This window comes from Beta vulgaris, chromosome 5 (assembly GCF_026745355.1).
Source record: "Beta vulgaris subsp. vulgaris cultivar EL10 chromosome 5, EL10.2, whole genome shotgun sequence".
NCBI classification, from domain to species: domain Eukaryota; kingdom Viridiplantae; phylum Streptophyta; class Magnoliopsida; order Caryophyllales; family Amaranthaceae; genus Beta; species Beta vulgaris.
In genome coordinates, this window is record NC_079206.1 from 30155002 (window position 1) to 30173172 (window position 18171).

Below are 18171 nucleotides of genomic sequence, written 5' to 3' on the forward strand. Positions count from 1 at the left end.
TATCTTTCATGCATAGTAACCCATATATAACCTTTTCACTTTTCTTTCAAAATATGTTCACTTTCTTTGTTCTTTCATTTCTTTTTCTTCACTCTTTTTCATATTGCCAAAATCTCTTTGCACCACATTCGAATTCGATGATAAAGCTCATTAATAACACTTTCCTTCAACAAAACCATGCATTAACTACATCCATGTGATACAGTATGACCAAAACTAACACTTGCTCCCCCAAGCTAGGCTTGGGACAATAATCAAATGAGGTTAAGGGTTGTAATATGGGTGAAAGTAGCAAGCAAGGGTCAAGAAAGCTCAGCGGGGCTAGAGACGGGAAATATGTAAGCAAATAGAACTCTGGAGTTAAAATCATGAAATGAACGCCTCAATCATATCAAATAGTGTACACAATCAAGTATCAAGGATGTACCAGGTCAAAATCAAGATCAATACATCAACTGAGGAACTAATCACTCATGAAAGAACATAACTGACACAGATTCGTCAGTTTATTAGGCATAGAAGCTCACATGGGTCAATTTTGTCTGCACAGTAAAGGTATAGCCAGCCAGAGAGATCAAACAGTCTTGCCACAACCAATCAATCGTATCACAATTATGCTATGAAGAATCATGAAACCACTGTACAACAAAGCTGTAGAGCTGTAGTAGAGATATCCACAAAATTCTCGAAGGTGTGCCAACAATAGTCCCATAGATGAAAACTAGAATGAAATGAGCTAGCTAAAATGCAACTATGATGCAACTAAGAAAGCAGTACATTTTTTGGTTACACGTAAAATCCTATTCATAATGAACAGGCAAAAGCGTGTAACAACTACAAAGCAATAAAAACTACACTAGAAACAATAAAGATAGAATATCCCTCCCCCAAGCTAAATACAGCACAGTGTCTCACTGTGTAAAAAGTAAGGAAAGGGAAAAAGGAAAGCTCACGCAACAGGAGCTTCGTCCATCGAGGATGGCTCAGGAGTAGTGTCGACGCTAGAAGCGATGGGGCCAGAAGCGTCTAGCGGCCGACGTAGATCACGGACCTCGGCACGAAGGTCCTCCATATGACGCTCAACAGTCTCGAGACGAGATAACATCGTCGTCTGAAATGATGCAAAAGAACTCATGAAGCGACTGAAGCGGGCTTCCATGCTCTCAGGAAACACAGTAGTGCTGCACGAGGGGTCCTCGGAGACTGGAGGTGGGGGTGCTTCGAGTGTGGGAGAGATGACAGCTGCTGGGGATGATAATGCAACACACTGAGGGCACGGGAATATCCCCTGAATCTTGCCGCCTACCTCTATAGTTTCAGAGATAGCACGGGGATTCCACAACCAAACACTAGAATCCTGAGGATGAGCATTAGGTAGAATATCGTAGATGATGCGCTTTTCTGTGGAATGACAAGGCTTAACGAACCATAGATACCTGTTCTTAGCTTGGTGGACGAGCCATCCATATCGATCCATAGCAGTGGTGTTAAGGAGGTTGGTGGAGCAAGAAGTCACTTTAGAGGCTAAATCGAGGCCTCTATCAAGAGCAAACACAGAAACAAATCCACCCATGGAGATATCACCTTTCTTTACATCCCGTTCCCAAAGAAATCCACCCATAAGAAACTTGGCAAAGTTCAATTTGCCGTGCACAGTCGCGGGAGACATAGAAAGAAACCACAGAAGTTTGAAATCTTGTAGAGCGACTTGCCCTGATTCCGATTTGGGACGGAAAAGTTGAAGTAGAAAGCGGTGAAGCAGGCGGAGAGCAGGACAACCAATAGATGAGGACTTGCTAGAACCCGATGCCCAATTAGAACGCCCAGTAATCTGCTTCCAAAAGGAGATGGGATCAAATTTATCACAACTGGAACCATCTTGTAATTGCATGAAGGTAGATGGACCCAAGGTTGTTAAAATCGGGATTCTACTTTGAATCGTAAGGTGGTCTTAGAATCGGATCGTAAAATCGAATCGTAAAATTGTAAGATTCTACGAAAATGTATGATCTGAATATTGCTCATTTTGTAAGACTAATAATTGAAAAAAGTAGTTGTTTAGCCAATAAATAGGCGATATTGACCATATATGTCTATTAATAGCTTTGGTATCTTAAATAAATTTGATTTAGAAGTATGAGGTTTCCGTTGGTACAAAAAAATGCATGGAATCGTGTAGAATCGTGAATCGAATCGTACAACCATATTTGAATCGTAAAATTGTAAGATTCTAAGATTTGAATCGGGATTTTAACAACTATGGATGGACCAACATGCCCCCCTGTAGGCCAACCAAACAGAATATTTATCTCATCCCAAGACATGATATGCTCCGTACCCTCAAGGGTGAATACTACATCACCTTTCGATGTTCCCACTGCAAGGGAATCCAGAAATTCAACTACGAGCTCAGGATAAATCCGCTCGTTCAAGCGGAAGACTCGGCCCCAATGATGTGTCTGCTCAATGTACTCAAAAGCCCAATCAAAGCCTATCTTAGTCACGGCATTCAGAGAGAGATAGAGGGTTGGGGTTATGGTGGAGGGGGTGGAATGGATGTCATGGCTTTGGAAGTGGTCGATTTAGATGCTTTGGCTTTTGAAGTTGTGGAAGTCTTGGAAGGTGGTTTGGAGGGGGTTTTCTTTTGTATTTTGCGTGAGTGCTCATTGGGATTGTAGATGGGTTTTGGCTTAGACAAGACTCTCGCGAAGGATCTCATGACGCTTTTGAGCACACAACCAAGAACAATCACCACAAAACAATCACAAAAACTTCACAAGAATCACCACACAACGAATGTAATGCCCATTAATCCAATCTCAACAATTTCGAAACCACAATCAAGATTGATAAACAATAAACAACTTGAATAGCAACCAAGTATCAAAAACGAGTAGTAAGCACAAACAATAAGTGTTCAAAATTCGGAAGGAAAGTGAACAAATCGAAAACTTACTACCACGTGAAGTACACGATTGATTGATGTAGAAGACTTGATTGAGAAAATCCAAATATGTGTCCAAGATTCCCAATTGAAATTTCAAAGCACCTTCAAGAATAAACCCCAATTCAATGAGAAAGGTTAGGGTTTGGAGATGATGGGAATGGAAAAAGAAAGGGGGGAAGGTGGCTGTGTGGGGGGTGTGTAGGTGTGCGTCGCCGGCGGGTCGGGAGGTCGGACGCCGCCGGTCGAGAGGGGGTAGGCTGAGTGGGGTCGTGGGGTTGCGAGTAGGGTGCTAAAAGTTTGTGAGAGCGGGAGGGGGTGGCGTCGCCGGCGAGTCGGGAGGTCGGACGCCGCCGGTCGTCGGTGCAGGAGGCCGGGCGAGTGGACGAGGGGGTAGGTGGGGTCGAGGGGGGGAGAGAGTGTTTGAGGGTGGGGTGGTTTGTTTATTAATTTTTTTTTTTGTTTTGTTTTGGGTTCGGTCGGGTGCTGTAGGGAGGGATCGAAATCCCGCGGGCGGACAGATGCTGTGGGAATGGGGGGGGTAGTGCTGCGGGCCCGGGATTTCGGGGGGGGGGGGGCTGTAGAGAGTTGTGAAATCCCGCGGGCGCAGGCGAAAACCCGCGGGCGGACAGAAGGGGTTAGGAATGGGGGAAGGTGTGGGCTGCGGGCGCGGGATTGCTAGTGGGAGGGCGCGGGTATTATCAAGTGGGGGGGTTTGAAATCCCGCGGGCGCGGGATTCAGCCCGCGGGCAGACAGAAATTTGGGTGATGGGGGGCTTTTTGGCCGCGGGATGCATGTTGGAACTTGTGGTTCCACCTAGGGTCAAAGATAGCACACCAAAACCACTAAACAACACTTGTTAGCATGGTTAGTCTAAAAATGAAGATGGAATTCAAGTGAATTCAAAAACCACACAAAGAATGAAAAATAAATTGAATTCAAGTGAATTCAATATGCAAATATTTTTGTTCTTTTCTTTTGTTTAGAGAAATGACGAGTAAAAGGAAAAAGAAGATTTAGAGATTCGGGTTGCCTCCCGAATAGCGCTGGTTTATGCAGGTCCCGCACGACCGTTTACCTCGTTTCAATGACTAGTAGAGGTAGGTGTTTAGAGGTAGAGTACCTCAACGAGACCCACAGGAGCGCCTTCATAGTACAACTTCAGACGTTGACCATTCAACTTGAAACTTTAACCTTTTTCGTTCATAATCTCGACAGAACCGAACATGTTCACTCTGGTAACTGTGAAAGGGCCTGACCATCTAGACTTTAACTTTCCAGGAAAGATTTTTAGCCTAGAGTTATAGAGTAAAACCTTATCTCCAACCGTGAACTCCCGAGGAGGATCTTTTTGTCATGCCACTTCTTGGTTTTCTCCTTGTATACTCGTGCACTATCATACGCTAGCAACCGAAACTCATCAAGCTCATTGAGTTGTAGATGACGTTTCTCCCCCGCAAGCTTTTGATCCATATTAAGCTCCTTGATCGCCCAAAAAGCTTTATATTCTAATTCAACGGGGAGGTGACACGCTTTCCCATACACAAGCCTATACGGTGAAGTACCAATGGGCGCCTTGAATGCAGTTCTGTAAACCCAGAGTGTGTCATCTAATTTCGTGCTCCAATCCTTCCTAGAACTTGCAACTACCTTCTCAAGAATGGACTTAATTTCGCGGTTTGAAACCTCTACTTGCCCACTTGTTTGAGGATGGTATGCTAATCCCGTACGATGGTAGACTCCATATTTCATCAAAAGGGTGTCTAAATGTCGTTCATGAAAATGGGAGCCTCCATCACTAATCACAGCTCGTGGGACCCCAAACCTTGGAAATATGATCTTCTTGAACAAAGCTATGACGACCTTAGAATCATTAGTAGGAGATGCCACGGCTTCAACCCACTTAGGGAGCGTTTGGTTCACATGATTCTGGTATCAGGTATGGGTTTAGAATGAGCAAAACCCATACCTAGTGTTTGTTTTATTATTTGATAGATTTAAAACCCATACTTCAAACCATAAGGTATGGGTTTAGAAACCCAAGGGGGAGGTGGGTTTGGCTCATACCAATACCTCTAGGTATCAAATAGAAGAAAAAATTTCATTCCCAAATAAAAACCAAACACATGGTATTAGGTATCAAGTTCCAAACCTATACCACCTTGATTTCATTCTCTATTCCAAACTCATACCACTATGTGAACCAAACGCCCCCTTAGAGACATAATCCACAGCAACCAATATGTAGCAATTTCCATTGGAGGAGGGGAACGGTCCCATAAAGTCAATACCCCAAACATCGAAGATTTCAACTTCTAGAATACCGATTTGGGGCATCTCATGCCTTCTCGAAATATTGCCGGTCCTCTGGCAAGCGTCGCATGACATGATGAAAGACTGTGCATCCTTGAACATTGTCGTCCAAAAGAAACCCGACTCATGGAGTTTTGCAACAGTCCTAGAAGGGCCATGATGTCCTCCATAAGGTGAGTTATGGCAGCGATTTAAGGACTCCATTGACCTCCCATTCAGGTACACATTTTCGAAAAAAGACCATCTGAACATTCACGAAACAAGTGAGGATCATCCCAAAAGTAGAATTTAACATCATGGAGGAACCGTTTCTTGTGTTGGTAGGACATATCAGGAGGTATCACGCCGCCTACCAAGTAATTGGCGTAGTCGGCAAACCAAGGAATCTATGCTGTGACTGCATATAAATGATCGTCAGGAAAAGAATCATCTATAGGAGTTGAGTTCATACCATCTTCATGCTTGATCCTTGACAGGTGGTCTGCAACTACGTTCTCTGCGCCCTTCTTATCACGAATTTCTATGTCAAACTCTTGGAGCAAGAGAATCCATCGAATGAGCCTAGGCTTCGCTTCCTTCTTAGAGAGAAGGTACTTCAAAGCAGCATGATCAGTGTAGATAATAACTTTAGAGCCAATCAGATAAGATCTGAACTTCTCTAAAGCATAGACAATGGCCAAAAGCTCCTTTTCTGTAGCATAGTTGACTTGAGCCTCGTCTAATGTCTTGCTAGCGTAGTAGATTGCATGCAAGACCTTATCCTTGCGTTGACCAAGTACGGCTTCAACTGCATAATCACTGGCGTCACACATTATCTCGAAGGGGAGTTCCCAATCGGGAGAGCGGATAATAGGTGCAGTTATTAAAGCTTGCTTGATCCTGTCAAAAGACTCAAGACACTCATCTGTAAAAACAAATGGAACATCCTTAAGAAGGAGTTGGGTCAGTGGTTTAGCAATTTTCGAAAAATCCTTGATAAAACGGCGATAAAATCCCGCATGACCAAGGAAGCTTCGTACCCCTTTAACATTAGCTGGTGGGGGTAATTGCTCAATCACTTGGACCTTAGCTCGATCCACATGGATGCCCCTATCAGAAACAATATGGCCTAAGACGACTCCTTCAGTCACCATGAAATGACACTTTTCCCAGTTTAAGACCAAATGACACTCTTCACATCTTTTCAGGACTTTAGTGAGATTAACTAAACATGTATCAAAGGTGGAACCATACACACTGAAATCATCCATAAAGACTTCCATGATAGACTCGATGAACTCAGAAAAGATACTCATCATGCAGCGTTGAAAGGTGGCAGGGGCATTACACAAACCAAAGGGCATTCTACGATATGCAAAAGTGCCATAAGGGCATGTGAATGTGGTCCTTTCTTGATCATCAGGATGAATGGGAATTTGGAAGAAACCTGAATACCCATCCAAATAGCAAAAATATTTATGACAAGCCAACCGTTCAAGCATTTGGTCAATAAAAGGTAGAGGGAAGTGGTCCTTTTTAGTGGCCATGTTGAGTCTCCTATAGTCTATACACATACGCCATCCAGTCACAGTTCGAGTAGGGATTAACTCATTCTTTTCATTTTTCACAACAGTCATGCCACCTTTTTTCGGTACTACTTGGACATGACTTACCCACTTAGAGTCAGCAATAGGGTAGATAATACCTGCATCGAGTAGTTTCATCACCTCTTTCTTGACCACTTCCTGCATGTTTGGGTTCAATCTCCTTTGTGGTTGAATGCACGGCTTATGGTCATCCTCGAGGTGTATCCTGTGCATACAAAAATCGGGGCTAATACCCTTTAAATCATCAATACTGTACCCTATAGCCTTCTTGTGATTTTTCAGAACAACTAGAAGTTTGGAAAGTTGGCTATCATCGAGTGTAGCACTGACAATTACAGGATCTAACTCGTGCTCATCTAAAAAGACATACTTCAAGTGAGAGGGGAGAGGTTTAAGGTCGGGTTTCTTTACCTCAACATTACACACAGATCGATCGAACCTCTTTACCTGGTGGCATCCATCAAGGTCAGATTCTTCACTTGCTAGCATCTTCTCAATAGCGTCTACTTCATTGCTCCATATACTGCCATCACCTGTGGAAGAATCAAGACAAAGTACTGCCTCCAAGGGATCTTCATAGAGAGCTTGGGGCATGTTATCATAGCAAATTACATCAACCACATCAATACTATAGCACTTTTCCTCTAGCATAGGACTTTTCAAAGCAGTGCTCAGATTAAAAGTGACCTCATCATCTCCAACAGATAGTGTAAGCTTACCATTTTTCACATCAATGACGGCACCAGCAGTATGATGGAATGGCCTACCCAAAATGATTGGAATTTGCCTATCTTCCTCCATATCAAGTACAACAAAATCCACGGGAATAAAAAATTTACCTACTCTAACAGGTACATCCTCTAAAATACCTAGGGGTATTTAACAGAACGGTCGGCCATTTGTAGAGTAATATTGGTAACTTTCAAACTTCCCATATTCAATTTTGAGGAAACAGACAATGGCATAACACTCACACTAGCCCCCAAATCACATAAAGCTTTATCGATGAACAAACTACCAATGTGACAAGGTATAGAGAAACTACCAGGGTCTTTTAATTTTGGTGGAGATTTATTTTGTAAAATGGCACTACATTCTTCAGTAAAAGCAACTGTCTCCACCTCGTTAAAAGGCTTTTTCCTAGTTAAGATATCTTTCATAAATTTAGCATAAGCAGGCACTTGAGTAATTAATTCCGTGAAAGGAACTGTTACCTAAAGATTCTTGACGACTTCAAGAAACTTACCAAATTTCTTATCCAGCTTACTCTTTAGGTGACAATTGGGGAAAGGAAGTTTGATAGGAGGAATCTCAATAGCAGGCTTTTTGGCTTCATTGGTCTCTTCATGTTCAGTGGTGTGCTTAGAGTTCTCCTTATCATTTGTAGCTTCAGCTGGGACCTGTTCCTTATCATTTTCCACACTCAAAGTATCATCAATAGGCATGGGTGGTCCATTGTAGTGAGAACCACTTCGGAGAGTGATGGCATTTGCCGAATCTGTAGGCTGAACAGGTTGTGCTGGGAGAGCACCTTGTTGTCGAGTAGAGTTCGAAGTAGCCAATTGTGTCAACTGATTCTCCAACATCTTATTGTGAGCAAGAATGGACTCAATTTGTGCCTTATCAGCTTGTCGATCCTTTTGCATTTGTAGCATCATGTTTCTCATCTCAACCATCATTGGATCGGCAGGAGGTGCTTGTTGAGATGGATTGAAAGGTGGTCTAGAGAAACCAGGAGGGTGTTGGGAAGGTTGTTGGTAGTACCTCTGGTTCAATTGTTGTGCTTGTGGTTGTGGTGCAGGAGGATTTAGGACATTAGTGATCTTGTAAGACAAGTTAGGATGATTTCTCAACCCTGGATTATATGTGTTGGAGTATAGGTTGTTCGGCCGATATGCTTGAAAAGCATTAACTTGTTCGAGAGAACTCCGACACTCTTGTGCCCAATGTCCATCTATGCCACAATTATCACACATAATCTCAGATGTAGTACCCAAGGCAGCAACACTTGCAGGAGAGAAGAGCTGCATATTGTCAAGTTTATTGCTGATTGCATTCATCTGTGCAGCTAATAGGGATATAGAATCTATCTCATGCTTCCCACCCTTGTTAGCTAGTCCTCGAGGATTACCATATTGAGAGTTGTGGATAGCCATCTCCTCGATCAAATCATGTGCAGCATCAATTTCTAGTTTCATGAATCTCCCATTTGCTGCAGAGTCAAGGATAAGTCTCGAGTTGTTCCCCAAACCATTGTAGAATCCCTGAACTAGGAACCATTTTTGTAGACCATGATGGGGACATTCTCTCTGAAGATCTGTAAATCGTTCCCATGCTTCATGTAAAGACACATCAGTCCCTTGGGTGAAGTTTGTAATCTGACTACGCAACCTAGCAGTCTTCTCTGGAGGGTAGTACTTTCTGTAGAAAGCTAGAGCCAAGGTATTCCAATGAGTGATCCCAAGAGTGGCTCGATTAATCCCATTGTACCACATCTTTGCCTTGTCTCGAAGTGAAAATGGGAAAAGAATCTCCCGAATCTGATCTTGTGTTACTCCCTGTTGCTTAATGGTAGAGCAATATTGGCGAAAATCCTGATAATGAAGATTAGGGTCTTCATTAGGTCCACCACCAAATTGTTTTCTTTCGATCATGTTTAGCAATGCAGGTTTGATCTCGAAATTTACAGCTTCGATTTCAGGCATTTGATTGCTCTTGGGAAGTTCAGCCAAAGAGGGTTGGGAAAAGTCAGTAAGCCTTTGAGCCATCTCTGATTCTGGTGGAGTAATAGAGACAATGCTGCTAGAATCAGAGTCAGAATCCAAAAGAATATCTTCCCTTAGATTATCTCGCAACTGTTTGGAAAAGTTCTTCTATCTATGAAAGGATCTTTCGATTTCAGGATCAAATTGTAGGCAATCTGAACTCAAACTCCTGCGCATAGAAGAACTAAAGAACAAACAATTAAGAGATTTTGTCCCAAAGAACAAGTGTTCTCTGAGACGAGAGTGTATAATCTAGACTCTAAAACAATTAAAGAAAATGGAACAAAACCGTGTCCCCGGCAACGGCGCCAAATTTTGACAGGCTAAAGTCGTATCACCTTATCAAAAGTAATCCTAAAGTCCTCTAACAAATAGTAGTCAGGGAAGTAGGGTCAAATCCACAGAGAAACAGTGTTCTTTTCCTAATTGTTAGTCAAATCTAGAGTATAGGAACGAGTGTTTGTGAGTAATTATACTAAACTAGACTATAACTATATCAAGAATTATCAAGAATAAAAAGTCTAGGGCATAGGTTCACCAATGATCAATATTTCGGGATGAAACACTAAAATCAACAATTAATAATGCAGTTAAACAGATTGATTCGCTCTCTCAAGTCTAAATCAAGCATAGAACGATATTAACAGGCTCTCGCAATTTATTAACACCAATTCTACCTATTGAAACTAGCCTTAATATCAAGTTTATACCTCTCAGCGCATAACCTAATATTGCAACACTATAACAATCAAATCTGGCCAAATTGGATTGAATAGACATAAAAACATTCAATAGGAATCAACATGCATCAATAAAAATCAATCCTTTAATTAAACATCCCTTCCTAATTGATCATGGAACCCCCTAAACCCTAGAAATAGACTACTCAATCATAATTGGGGAAAACATATTCATAATTAAATAAGCAAACATAAATTAATAATAAAGGATTGAATAGGAATAAGAAGAGAAGAGAAATAATACCAATTGTAAAACCAATCTTGCAAAAATCAAAGCTTCTATTCAAAATTCAATGTAATTGGGAAAAAAGCAAAACTAGGGTTCTTCAATAATTCAGAGAAAAAGAATTCTAATCTTTAATGAATTCATTATGGTAAAACACAAAATAGAAAATAAGCTAGGAAATACTAATATTCCCTTAAGTCTTTATACCTTTCTATTTCCTCAAACAACTAGAAAAATAGAGTGTAATTCGTTAAAAGATAAAGCCTTATTCGACTAGGAAACCCGGATTAACCCGCGGCCGCGGGTTTTCGTGCTGCAAAACAGCGTCAACTTGCAAAGACCATATCTCCCAAACTAGAAGTCGTATAGGGGCGTGTAATATACCGTTGGAAATCTCTTCAAGTCTAGTTTCCAACCCCACTGGAATCACTAAATTCAGATCTCTGGATAATAAGTTATGATCAAAAGAGTGCACATGACTCAATTTCCATACTTCTTTTAACATGTTTCCGCTATGTTCGAGTTGCAATCCGACTCGAAGATGCCCTTTGGACTCCTCATTTGACTTAGCTCCTTCCTAGATGCTCCTCATGCTTAAGCTTGTCCAATAATACTCCAATTGTGTTCTCAATAACTGAAAACTATCAAAACACGAAAACACACACAAGAGTAATATCTTCTCAACTTAAGTAACTATATGCAATTATGGACTAAGAATGCAACTAAATGATCCTAAAATGCAACCTAAATGCATCATGAAATGCCTATATTAATATGACTCATCAGGGTCCAATGTATGAACTGAGGGGGATCGGGTTCGTGCTGACCTCCTATGTTGTGGTGAAGGTTCCCCCTCGGACCTTTGAGGTTGAGTAGATTGCTTGTTACGGGCGTTTTTGGATGGGGCCATAGCTGAATAACACTGGGGTTAAGTCCTGCTGAATAGCAAGTGAACTTTGCTGAGTGGTGGCGAAGTAACTTTTTGTACTATCCCCACAGACGGCGCCAAACTATTTCTGTCTAGAAATTAAGGTTAATGGTCTGTGCTGAGCAAGTCTTTTAATCCGAGCAGAGCTGGTTATCTGTTCATTGGAATCCTGCAAAACACGTAAAACTACCCCGGGGGTTGTTCCGGGATCGCCCCTCCGACGCTCAAGTCAGTTGATGATTGAGGTAGAGAGAGAGTCTAGAGTGAGAAACTCAGGTTAGTTAGGTGAGAATTCAATACCTTTGCATTGATGTGACAAGAGGTATTTATAGTTGTTATGTTCCCTATTTTGAGTTTTAAATGATGACAAACCACATTGAACTATTATATTGCATGCATGTTTTTTTTTACATGTGTAGGTGCCAAAGTACAAGTTCAATGGATAGAAAGACGAAGCTAGTGAAGCCAAATCTTGAAGAATTGCATGAAGACCAAGATCAAGTTGTAGCTTTTAGGTCTTAGATGCAATGTAAGTGGTATAAAGGTTTTAATGCACTATAAAGGTTTGAAACTAGAGAGATGAGGTAGTTGTGGATGACAAGAAACATCGGATACTTGTCATACACAACTACAAGTAAAACTTGGTTGATTGGAACAATCTGGGAACAGATCTGAACCAGTCCTCTAAGATTTACTTCATGCATTCGTATTTTAGGAAAGTTTCTTTCCGCGTAAAATTGATTTTCAAAATACACGGATGCATGGTTTGTTATGTGAGCAAGATTTCTTAAGTATGGTAAGTGTGTTATATGATATTATACTGAGTATATTTTCCTTGGAATAATCTATACTTCCGAGGAAAGTATACTCATAATATCATGTAATATTCTTACCAAAGGCTTATTTAAGAGTTTGCTAGCATTCAAACCTTAAGCTTTTGCACGATAATTTTTGAGTATTCTCTCAGCAAAAGTATTCTCTCTCAAGATTCAAACCTAGCATAAACCCTAATACCACATAGATCTAAAACTACTCTCATTCTAAGCATATTAGGTGTTTTGTCGTGAGAAAAAACTTTTGATTTGAGCATCCTGTGAGTTCAGGTTGCTGGGGAAGTTGATCAGGATCAATTCATTTGAACCATCATAGTTGGTGGTTGAGTCGAACTTCCATAGGTGGAAGTTGGGGAATCATCTTGTGCATAGGTGCATAAGTGATTGAGTGTAATTCTTTTGTTATTCTGAGTTGATTAATAAAAGAGTGAGTGAGTGGAGGACGTAGACTTATTTGAAGTCGAACCTCGTTAAATCCTTGTGTTGTTTATTCATTGTTTGTATTTCCGCTGTCAGAGAACTGTTTCTTTACTGTTCTTACATAATCGAAAAAGTTCAACATTCGGACAAACACTCAATTCACCCCCCTCTTGAGTGTCTCTTGCACTTACAATTGGTATCAGAGCCTAACTTCTTGAAAGGGTAACACCTAGAGAAGGAGGACATAATGACTACTCAAGAAATGACCAGTGGACCCGGAGGATCAAGGCTACCAAAGTTCAATGGAACTAACTATCCTTGGTGGAAGAATTGCATGAGAAATCTGATCATTGGCACAGACTATGAGTGCTGGATGATCATCAGAATGGACCAAGAAGGTGGCTAAAATTCAGATGGAACAGAGAAGAAGGAGAGTGAGTACACTACTACAGATCTGAAGACCTTCGAGAAGAATGCAAAGGCCATGTCATTACTTCAACAAGGTATTGCTGATAATGAGGTAAGTCGTATATTAGCATGCTCTACTGCTAAGGAAATATGGGAAACCTTAGAATTAGCCTATGAAGGCACTAGTGAAGTCAGGAGATCTAAAGTTGATATGCTTATGTCTAAATATGAAACTTTTGATATGAACCGAGATGAAAATATAAGAGATATGTTTACTCGTTTCATGACAATTATCAATGAACTTAAATCTCTTGGAAAAGACTTTACTAATGAAGATTTGGTGAGAAAGATCTTGAGAAGTTTGACAGGTAAATGGCTGCCCAAGGTGACTGCTATTCAGGAGGCTAAGGATCTAACGACTGTCCATGAACAACTTATTGGGTCATTAATGACTCATGAGATGTTGGTGGTAAAAGAGGAAAGCACAACAAAAAGTCGTGGGTTAGCTTTGAAGGGTGAGGAAAATGATGAAGATCTGATGATATTGGTCTCATGGCTAAGAGGTTTGAGAGGAGTCTCAGAACGCAGTTCAAGGGGAAGTCTTGGAAGAACAAGGGCAACTTGAAGAAGACCAGTTCCAGCACTGGTTGCTTCAAATGTGGAGAAACTGGACACATGATCAAGGATTGTCCAGCATGGAAGAATGATAAAGGAGGACAGAGAGAGAAGAAAATGACTAAGAGGGCTATGCTAGCCGCCTGGGGTGATTCTGATTCAGGTGGTGAAAGCGAGGAAGATGAAGCCCTAATGTGTGTCACTCTGATTGGAGACATAGACCAGAAGCAGACCAGTTTAGGAAAGAAAGGACACATGTGCTCATGGCAGGAAGCAGCTCTTCTAATGAAGAACAAGTAACTATCTCTAATATGCAAGAACAAATGAGATATTGTGATAGAGATGAGTTACTAGTTTTTATTGATTCTGCTATTGAACAAAATGTTAAAGGAATGCTGCTTATAAAGCTAACAAAAAGAAGTTGAGAGAAGTAACTCGAAACTTAGACCTAAGTAAAACCGTTCTGCTGAACTTGAACTTATTTGTACAGAACTGAAAGAAAAAATTTCAGAGCTTGAAATAAGTTTGGATCAGAAGAACATTGAGCTTGAGATGCTAAGACCTCAATCAGATTTTTCAAAAACTGATTTTATCAAAATATGATAGAGGATTTAGTAAACTCAAGGAGGCTGAAGTTGAAGGTATAAATTTCGAGTTACTCAAACAGAAAAGCTCTACTTTAGAACATTCTGATTTAATTTGGCTCATAATATCTATTGATGATGTGGAAGAATTGTTCAATGAGTATGTGGATTTGAAAGCTTCTTTTGCTAGCACAAGTGGTCCTAGTGTTAATGTCGAAGACTTATGTTTGGAATATGAGGGTAAGATCTGTGATCTTCAATCCGAATTATATGAACTAAGAAAAGGCAAGAACATTGCGACCACTTCTGAACCAGATCCAGAACTGGTTTCAAAACTTAAGGATGAGCTTCATAAGGCAAAGTTGGATCTTGCCATTGCTGCAGAATTTAATGAAGCTCAACTTAAGAAACTTGAAACCAAGGAACAGGATTTGAGTGACTGCTTGAGACAAATGAACAGGTTGCTCGATGCTCAGAGTACTTTAAACATTCTGACTCACAACCTGGTAATCCTCAGAGGTTTGGATTAGGGTATTCTGGAACCAGTTCCCAACAGCCACCAAAGTTGGGAAGAGATGAGACTTGGATTTCTGAATTCAAGAGAGGTAAGTACGTGTTTGCAAAGGACATGCACGTAGTACCTACTGTGGTAAGAATGGTCATGTTATTAATACTTGTTGGACTAAGCAAAAACATGATAAAAGAAACAGTCTCATGTTCACAATGTCCTTACAAGAAGGGTCACACACAATTGGTCTAACAATGGAAAGCATGATAAAACTAAGAAGACCAATGTAAAACAAATATGGGTTAGAAAGGACAGAGTCAAACCATTTTCCAAAGACAAGGAACCCAAGAAAACATTGATTTGTTTGTGCAGGTTAGAGTGAGAGCAAAACCATACTGGTATTTGGACAGTGGTTGCTCAAGACACATGTCAGGAGATAAAAGTCAATTTCTCTCACTCGTAGCCTATGAAGGAGGAAGTGTCACCTTTGGAGACAATAGCAAAGGTTTGATTAAAGGTATAGGTAAAGTTGGTAAGACACTTTCTCAAGCGATTAATGATGTTTACTATGTAGAAGGTTTGAAACATAACCTCTTGAGCATTTCTCAACTATGTGACAAAGGAAACCATGTTGAATTTGAAACCAATCTTTGTCATATAGTCAACACTGAAACAAGGGAACTGGTCTGCAAGGGATTTCGACATAACAATGTTTACATAACATTTTTAAGTCAGATTCCAAAGACCAGTGCCACTTGTCTTAGTGTTATAAAGGATGATCATTGGCTGTGGCATAAGAGACTTGGACATGTGATTTTTCTTTACTAAATAAACTGAGATCTCAAGACTTGGTGACAGGTTTACCTAACATCAAGTTTGCTGCAGATCATATTTGTCATGAATGTGCTAAATGTAAACATGTCAAGTCCTCTTTTCAGCCAAAGAAGTTTGTAAGCACAACTAGACCTTTCGAACTTGTACACATGGACTTGTGTGGGCCCATGCGGTGCAAAGTCGAAATGGTCATAGTTATGTGTTTGTGTTAGTTGATGATTATTCTCGTTTCACTTGGACAATCTTTTTGAAGTTTAAAAATGAAACTTTTGAAGAATTTGAAATTCTGGTAAAACAAGTCCAAAACAAGATTAGTCATCCGGTCTGATCATGGTTCTGAATTTGACAATGTCAGCTTCGTAACCTACTGTAATGATCATGGTGTATCTCACAATTTTTCAGCTCCTAGAACTCCACAACAAAATGGAGTGGTTGAAAGGAAAAATCGCACTCTAGAAGAAATGGCAAGAACAATGCTTCTAGAGAGTGGTCTTCCTCGAAACTTCTGGGCTGAGGCTGTGAGTACTGCGTGTTATATTTTGAAGAAGAGTAATGTTTAGACCTTTACTGAATAAAACACCTTATGAGCTCCTTAGGGGAAGAAAACAATTTACGTATTTTTGGGTGCAAATGTTTTGTACACAACAATGGTAAATCAAGTTTGGACAAGTTTGACCCTAGGAGTGATGAGGCTGTTTTCGTTGGATACTCTTCACACAGCAAGGCATACAAAGTTTTCAATAAAAGAACCTTGTGTGTTGAAGAAAGTATCCATGTCTTGTTTGATGAGACTAACATGTTCAGCAAGCATGTGCATGGAAGATTGATGAGTTCGAAATTGGTATGCTGAACTTTACAGGGGCTAAGGATGAAGAGGTGTGAACCAGGCTCACCACACAACTCTCATAGAGAGGAAGAGTCTGGTCCAGCACAGAATCAGGTAGCTCAAGAGGTAAGGGAAGGAGATAGTGACTCAGATGCTCATCCACATGAAGATGATGCAAATGAGACCACTATGGAAACTGGTTCACCTGCTCAAAACAACAATGAGACAGGGGGAACCAGTACAGGAACAGGTTCAACATTAGAAGGCACAAATGAAACTTGATATGAACAAATCTTTTAAGTACAAGTCCTCTCACCCCACTGATCTAATCATTAGTGAATTAACAAGGGGGTGCAGACAAGGAATTCTTACTTTGCAAAACTTTTGTGCATTCTATTCCTTCTTATCAAGTGTTGAACCTACTGACTATAAGGTTGCTTTAACGGATCCAGATTGGGTTCTAGCCATGCAAGATGAACTCAATCAGTTTGAGAGAAATCAAGTATGGCATCTTGAACCCAGGACGGAGAACATGTCTGTTATTGGAACTAAATGGGTGTTCAGGAACAAATTGGACGATTCAGGAATTATAGTCAGAAACAAAGCTAGGCTAGTGGTTCAAGGGTTTAATCAACAAGGAGGAATTGATTATGATGAAACCTTTGCTCCAGTAGCCAGGCTTGAAGCTATCAGGATATTAATTGCTTTGCTGCTCAAATGAATTTAAACTCTTTCAAATGGACGTTAAGACAGCCTTTCTTAATGGCTTATTTGAAAGAAGATGTTTATGTAAAGCAGCCCCCTGGCTTTGAGGATAGTGATTTGCCAAATCATGTTTTTAAACTCGATAAAGCTCTCTATGGTCTCAAACAAGCTCCCAGAGCTTGGTATGAGAGACTTTCCAGTTTTCTTTTAGAAAATGGTTATAAGAGAGGATCAGTTGACAAGACACTATTCTTGAAAGAAAGGGGAACTGATCTGTTAGTGGTCCAAATATATGTTGATGATATTTTTTTGGAGCTACTAATCCTGATTTGTGTAAAGAGTTTGCAGATTTGATGAAGAGCGAATTTGAGATGAGTATGATGGGAGAGCTTGGATTCTTCCTTGGTCTTCAAATCAAGCAAACCAAAGATGGAATCATGATCCATCAACAGAAATACCTCAAGGAGCTGTAGAAGAGGTATGGTCTGTAAGATAGCAAGTCCTATGAAACACCTATTCCAACTTCTACAAAATTGAGCCTTGATGAGAAGGGAAAGGATGTTGAGGGCACGATATAGAGGTATGATTGGCTCATTGCTTTACTTAACAGCCAGTAGGCCAGATATAGTGTTTTCAGTAGGGTTGTGTGCGAGATTTCAAAGCAACCCTAAAGAATCTCACCTAAAGGCTGTTAAAAGGATTCTTAGATATCTCAATGGTACTGATGATTTGTGTTTGTGGTATCCAAAGGGCAGCAGCATGAGCCTCATTGGATACACAGATGCTGACTTTGCTGGTTTTATTGTGGACAGGAAAAGTACTTCTGGAATGGCCCACTTCTTAGGTTCTTGTCTCATTTCATGGGGATCTAAGAAACAAAATTCTGTAGCATTATCCACAGCTGAGTCTGAGTACATTGCTGTGCTTTGTGTGTG

General features: G+C 40.6%; 1 non-coding gene and 1 pseudogene across 1 annotated transcript; one reads left to right on the top strand and one right to left on the bottom strand.

The window, feature by feature from the left end:
* Positions 1 to 4134: 4134 nt before the first annotated feature.
* LOC130591384 (uncharacterized) lies at positions 4135 to 7438 on the bottom strand (annotated as a pseudogene).
* Positions 7439 to 9130: 1692 nt separating this feature from the next.
* On the top strand, positions 9131 to 9237 carry LOC125498044 (small nucleolar RNA R71). The gene has a single exon (XR_007274812.1). It is a non-coding gene; the product is annotated as a small nucleolar RNA R71 (small nucleolar RNA).
* The last annotated feature ends 8934 nt before the right edge of the window (positions 9238 to 18171 follow it).